Below are 7817 nucleotides of genomic sequence, written 5' to 3'. Positions count from 1 at the left end.
GTAAGATTTATAAGCAACTGAATGCCACCTTCCCATCTTCTTAATATGCTCCTCAGTATAACCCTTCATATACAAGTAAGTTGCACCCCCAATCCGAAATGAATGTGTCTTAAATGAAGATGATTGAATATGCAAAAACTTTAAAGCCTTGTTCAACATGGATGAAAATTGGTATTGGGTTAGTGGTTTCAAGTTCAGGTGTGAAAAGAAGGACACCTTCTGAATATGGTTAGATAAAGCAGAATATCTCTGCGATGCTTGAAACAACAATGCTGTATCATTTGATCTTTGGACTTGAACAACTGCCCCTAAACCAGACTGATCAGTCTTTGAGGTTTTTATAAAAATTGAAATGGTATCACATGAAAAAGTAACATGATCAACACCTAATTCCACCACTTCGCTCACTCTAAGTAAGGCAAAAAAAAAAGCCATTGTAAAGGCAGATTGAAATAAAGCTGCCTCAAAAGTAGAAAAACACAAATGAGGCAACACATGAATAATTTTTGACAACAAACACAATGAGATGGGCTTTCTAATATCTTGTGATTAATCCCAGATGCAATGAATAGTAACAAATATTAATTTTACACATTTATTGTGAAACAATGATTACATTTTGTGGCGACTATTTGTCACAATCTATTTATACATAGATGTAAATACCCCGGCGGAACCCAGGGAATCACTACCTGCCTACCGGGATGACCTCCCTAGATCCTTGGCGCGATAGCGCCCCCACAGGTGACTGTGGTTTTCCAACATGTCTGCCCTTCTAGCTTTTTCGGTAGACTATGAAAATCGGGGTCATAAGGTGCTTGATTAAATTGCGTCCTCTATTTATACCTCATGGTCTCAATAATGTTTAACCACTACCAAGAACGCACGAATTATCGCTCTTGCACTGGTATTAAAAGCATTTATCACAATATGGTGATAAATGCAATAAATTAGATTTCTTGTAAACCGCTAATAACTTCTTTACAATAAACGAGTCAACTGGATTTTGCCAGCCATGTAAATTGACCAGAAAACTTATTGCTGACAAATATCATTTGGCAGTAGAAAAAGCTAGTCCACTTTCTGAAAGATAAGCTATAAAATTTATCACATGATCTACCGGAGGAGGCCAAACTTGTTGAAATGATGATTCTAGTCTAAATTTGTTAAAACATTGCCATCCTTGCCAATACACCCTAGCTGTGTTTTGAGAAACACTGGCCTGCAGGAGACTGTCTATAGTTGCTGAATAACAGTCCAGAACTCCATAGGAACCATAAAGGGATATGGATCTGCCCAAGGAGCCAATTGCCGAAACCTGGACCACTGAAACCGAGAATGGCATCAGCAATTTCATTTTTAACACCTGGAATATGCTGGACCTTTATTTGTTTATTAAACTTTAGAGTATGCAAAACCAACATCCTAACTAAAGTCATAACTCTCTTGTTTTTGGACGATTTGCGATTAATGATGTAGACTAAAGCTGAATTATCAAATATGAAGAAGAAGCTTCTTATCCTGCAAATTCTCTGCCCAAATGATAATTCCTAACACTATGGGAATGAGTTCTAACAAAGAAATGTCCCTGTATATTTCTTCTTCCCAACAAGCAGGCCAATGAAGACAGCACCAATGCTTACCAAACACAACACCACAGCCAAAAGAACCTGAACTATCTGAATAAAAATGAAGTGCATCTGCCTCATGCCACGTAAGACCTGGAAATGGAGTGCTACCGTTGTAACAATACTTCTAAACTAGAAAGAGAAGCACTTAATTCTCTAAGAAACAACAGCAATATTGTTATCAAAAAAGCGGACAAAAGCAACACAACTGTTATTATGGACAAAGACTTGTATATCTCAGAGGCGCTGCGCCAATTGCAATCCAAACATTACATGCAAGTTGAAAAACCCAATTTACACAACTTGCATAAAATCATACAAAATAAAATTACTGAAATGCACTCCAAGGGAACAATAGATAAGGAAACATGTCGCTTTCTCTGCGATAACAAACCCTTGTTAAAATGCGGTCATCTATACTTGCTCCCTAAAATACACAAAATCAAAGATAATATCCGAGATGCCCTAATGAAAAGCCAAAGCAGCATCAAACAGCTACCACCTGGTCGCCCAATTTTTTCACAGTGTGATACGCCAACACGGAATATAGGCGCTTACTGTGATTATTTTCTCATTCCTATAGTACAAAAACAATCAACATATATTAAGGACACTACCGATTTTATCAACAAAATAGAAACCCTCAAACTTCCAGCAGACGTGCTGCTGATTACATATGATGTAACTAGTATGTACACTAACATGGAATTTGACGAGCTCCTCTCCGCCGTCAATGAAGCATATCAAAGCGCTAACAAACCACAAAGAGAGATCCCTTATCCAAATGCTGAAGATCTAATCTTCCTACTAAAGTGTGTCTTAGAAAACAATTACTTTGAATTCAATGGAAAATATTACAAACAAATTATAGGCTGTAGCATGGGTGCGATACCATCCCCTGAAATTTCAGATACAAGAATGTATCAAATCACGAATCATATAATGTCAAAATTCAAATTCGCCAACCAAGTTCTCTATCACGGTAGATATAGAGATGACTGTTTTATAGCCTTTAACGGCACAAAAAAGGAAATTCTAGAATTCTTCGATATCGGCAATACCTGCCACGATCACTTAAAATTCACCTTTGAAATCTCAGATGAAAGTGTTAGCTTTCTTGACACCATAATATACAAAGGCCTGAGATTCCAAGAGAATAATGTGCTTGATATCCAATCATATGTAAAACCAACAAACAATTTTCAGTATTTACACAGAGAAAGCGCCCACAGTCCTTCAGTATTTAAAGGATTTATAAAAGGTGAATGCATCAGACATGCAAGAAATACAAGTGATTCATCTATCCTAACAGCGATTCTAGCAAACTTTAAGACACACTTGTCCATGAGGGGTTACTCTGATAAGGAAGTTGATCCTATTATCACTGTAATGGGCAAAACAAACAGAAAAAAGTACTTGCATAAAAAAATCTTGAAAGAAAAAAAGCGTCAACCAAATGTTATGATTACCAAATACAATCCATATATTAGGGGTTTAAAAAAACGCATTCTCAAACACTGGAACATCTTGCAAACAGACACAATTTGCAAAGAGACATTTATCGATGAACCTATAATCGCCTACAGTAAACACAAAAACATAGGCGAAATAATAATCAAGTCAAGCTTACAATAGCTTAAGACACATAAAAAAGGTGGGATCCTGATGATGGCGGGCCTTAAGAGCAAAAATATATTTCTCTTTAAAAACCGCCGAAACACTCTATGCTTCCATAATAACATTTTTATTAAATAACTCATAAGTGGTCTAGAGTGTCGGGCCCTAGAAGATTTACAACAAGCTTGGTTGATTGATGTCCTTTTTCAAAACCAGTATTGTCATGTAAACTTTTGTCTCCCCATTTCTTACCATCCCTGTTCCTGGGCCATGTTCTGAATCTTTAAAAAAATGTTACATGTAAATGCTGACCAATAAATATATAAATTTGTTGATTCGTTCTCCACACTCGCGAAAATATAAAAATAATATCCCCGTAAAATGAATTTCATTTCTAACAACAAATCTTGGAATTTTTTGTACTGATTTTATGAGGAAGATTCCATAAAATCTGTGTAAGCATTCCTTGAGATTTCTAAATGACAATCCTTTACATTCTCCCGGCATAATTAACTCTCAACGAGCTTGAAATGCACAAAAAGAGCTGAAATATTTTCACTATATAATCAATAAAGCCCCTCTCTTAACACCCGCAACAAATTTTACAATTTTAGAAGAGGCACCCCTCCATTTAACCGTCCACCTAGTTCATCTGCTTAATATACGAGGGGAGAAAAGATTTATAAAGAATTTGAACATTTTCAATATATGATCAATAGAATCCCACCCTAACTCCAGAACCCCTGAGCCTTGGGCCACGAATTTCACAGTTTTGGTAGAGAGCTGAATGCTTATTACAATCATACCAACAGTTTGACTGCTTGATGCCCAGGAGAAGAGAAGAAGACTTTTAAAATATCAAAATTTTGATGGTTTTACTCCCACCGCTCAGATCACAATGGTGTGTGTGTGTGTGTGGGGGGGGGGGGGGGGGGGGGGGTTCAGGATCCATGAAATTCATAAATATTTGTTTCCCTTTACTCATACTCCTAGATGTTATATTCCAAAATTGGTTGCAATTGGTTCAGCGGTTCCAGAGATGTTCAAATGTTAACGCACGATGAAAGACAAACAACGATAGACGAAAACAGATACATGTGTTGAAATAGATCAACTGAGTGACTCCGTTGGCCTAAAAAATAAAATATAATTATTATATCTACAGCATAAACGTATACAAGTCATCTAGAATTAACATTACAGAATAACATCTTGATTGATAAAACCCAGACGTTTTTGATCCGTACTCACACTTCCTAACCTACATTTAGACTCTTGTCGTAACTTTTCCTCCAAATATCCAAAATTGGAAGAACCTAGTTCTTGCACAAATGCGTTCTTTTTGCGTTCACAAGTTTTGTCTTCGGATTTGAAGGCTGAAAAATTCAATTTGACTTTTGAAAGCATGCCTTGATTATAACAAATCAAATATAGAATTGCATATTGAAACCCTGTAGTGAGAAGGTGATCTACTTTTATATGGTATATATTATATAAATATTGCATGTAGTTGAGTGTAACATTGAAAATTTTCACCCCAAGAAAACCATTGTCAACCGAGACGCAGCCGAGGTTGATAATGGTTTTCGAGGGGTGAAAATTTTCAATGTTACACTCAACTACATCCAATATTTATTATGTCATACTGAATGTTTCATACAAATACTCGTACATATAACAGTGAACCTTGCGCGCATAAATTCTTCGCAGGCACTATTTTTTGGAATATCACCCGTCGTCAAGCAATGTTGATTGTTGCTACGCTGGAGGGCGTGGCTTCATTTTTCAGCGGGTAATAGTGTTTTTAACAAATGTTTTTCGACGAATCAGATTCAACTAATTTACATGAAAGTATAATATTATCATTTAGTTTAAAACAATTAGTTTATTGACCAATTAAGGGCTCTAAAGGGGCAGAAAGAAGATACATTGTAAATACTCATAGCGGGTATATAGTCATATACATGTAATATAATTCACCATGATACAGTTCAAATCCCTAAATTAACCTTATGCATGGAAATGCCTCTAGTAAGAATCTAACAAGAGAGTTTAATATATCTAATTCTTCACAATTTAATACCCAGAATAATTTTTGTTTATCATGCAAATCTGTAAAATGTTTTACTTTAGATGAAATTAGGTTAAATAGTTCCTCTCTTTCATTTGAAAATTTGCTACAATAAATAAGGAAATGTTCTTCATCTTCAATTTGATTAAGCATACAATTTTTACATATTCTCTCTGTTCTAGGTATGTTATTATATCTGCCCAGTTCTATGAAGAGTCTGTGTGCTGATACACGTAATTTTCTTATTCAGGTTTTAATAAAATTAGATTTTTTTTTCCAGTCTAAAACTGAACTTCAAAAAAATAAATGACAAGTTTGCCCTCGTTTAGTGTTTCATTTGAGTACTGCCAATCCATTATTTTTTTTCTGGGATTGCTTTAATGAAGTTACAAATTCACTCTTAGCATATAACATAATGTTTGGAATATTAAAATTTCTTGATAATTTTTCTATGGAGGAAAGTTGTTTTAGGCGACAAAACTTGAACTTGCTGATCAGCTACTGGTACAATGTTACGTAAGGGTAGAGGTATCTACATTTAACGTGTTGTGACTTGCACAGGTGTCCTGTCAACATGGAAAGCGTTATTGAAGGAATGTTTTAAGTTTTGTGAGTGTTATTGGTGTGAAAATCACACAGAATTGTCACGTAGAAATATTTCATGAATCCCTCGCTTCAAGGTGTAAATTTATTGAACTTCTATTGGTGAAAATTCTTGAGCATAATATGAATAATGAGGGAAAAAATTAAAAAAGAAAGAAAGAAAAGATACTTTGATGAATTGTTAAATATTGGCGAAGTACTGCGATGACGGATGTTATCCACCCCGCCCCCCCCCCCTTTCAACCGTTCTTATAACGATTAGGCCTAGCAGTTAAGTCGTTGGTTCAAGATTCTTTTTACCATGCAGGAAAGTTAAGCCGCTCTCAAATATACTTTCTTAAATTATACGATAATCATATAATTTACCATGGAAGTATCACTAATGGGGAGTTGCGAAAACCACGAACTGAAAACAGAAAGGAAAGCGGAACGGAAACGGAAAATCTTATATAAAGTTACATATTTGGCACAGATATAAATCAGACAATAATCAGTAATTTTTCATGAACAATTATCACTATTCTAATTAATAATTATTAATAGAATGTGAATTATTCGTGTTTTTTTCCTCAGAGCAAGTATATACATTGAACGTACGATGCACAGGCACTTGTTTCGTATACGGGGCACCCCCTAATTATTTTTACCACAAGGTACCTAACTCAATTTCAGACACCCCCGCTTCAAGCTCGTATTTAGTTAATATATCCACCATTTACCTACTTTAAAATGACATCGTTGACTTCGAAAGACTTTTTTCTTGTCAAATTAATCGTTTCAGACGTCTCTGGTCGAGCCTCTTTATTGTAAACCACTCATTTCTTCCTCGAAAATTACCTCGATACAAAATAAGACTTTGAATGGTATGCAAAAGCTTCCGGTTGGGGTTATAAATGAAGGATAAAACCAGAGACCTCGGGATGGAATACTCGGAAGTCTCTGGTTTTATCCTACATTTATAACCCCAACCGGAAGCATTTGTATCCCAGATCTACTTTATGATTTTTTACTGAGAACTAGACTATCTATTTTGTTGACCCCTGATTATTGTACCGGTATTTTTCATGCTTTTGGGTAAACACGTCTTCATCTCTCAGTTTATTTTGTTTTATTTCATCCTTTACAGTGTTGTATTATACTTAGGTCACCGGTAAGGGCCTTGGGCTTCTTGTTTAAAATTATAGTTACAGCTCTAAATAGCTAAAGACTTTCAAACAAAAACTTGTTATAGACTTTTCAGCCCAATAATAAGCTTTATACTTCATGATTTTTTTTTAATAACCTAATTTTATTTTTTTTTTTTCAAAAAATGTTTCGTGCCACCAATTCATTCATACATATATCCTTTTCACATTCTACACTTCACTGTCTATCAGTACTTTCAGTTCTTTGATTTGTGTCATAGAACTTACAGAATTTCCTGTCATTTACTTGTAGTGCCGGGGGGGGGGGGGGTCAAACATTACCTTTCACTATTTAAAATGTTCATCGAAAGGCTGGGTGCCCCCGCCCCACTTTATCTTGCAGTTTGACAAATCAGCGTTATGTGATAATGTATGAATAAAAGTCGGTTGTGGAAGAAGTTGTATCCAAATATAAAAAGAAAATGATCAAAAGTTTTGCTCTTTTTTTTACAAGAATTAAGTCTTTTGACCTATATTTTTCTCAAATAGAACAAATCTTTCAATGTTCCTCAGCAGGCTGTCACTATGGCATACCTTAATTTGTCCTTGATCAAAACAAAATATCCTTTTTTGTGAAAATATTTTTTAAACATGCAAGATCAGCGATCATGGAATGCATTAAAAAGACTGCACTCACGTTCACATTCGCTCTCGCGTCAAAACATGCTGTCGTTACGAAATTACAATCATTCATTCATTTTTTTTTTTTCATAA

The sequence above is a fragment of the Saccostrea echinata genome, unplaced genomic scaffold (assembly GCF_033153115.1).
Source record: "Saccostrea echinata isolate AGI-Se365-2 ecotype Australia unplaced genomic scaffold, CSIRO_AGI_Sech_v1 ptg000023l, whole genome shotgun sequence".
Taxonomy (NCBI): Eukaryota; Metazoa; Mollusca; class Bivalvia; order Ostreida; family Ostreidae; genus Saccostrea; species Saccostrea echinata.
The sequence above is the reverse complement of the archived record's forward strand: the minus strand, read 5'-3'. Positions refer to the sequence as shown.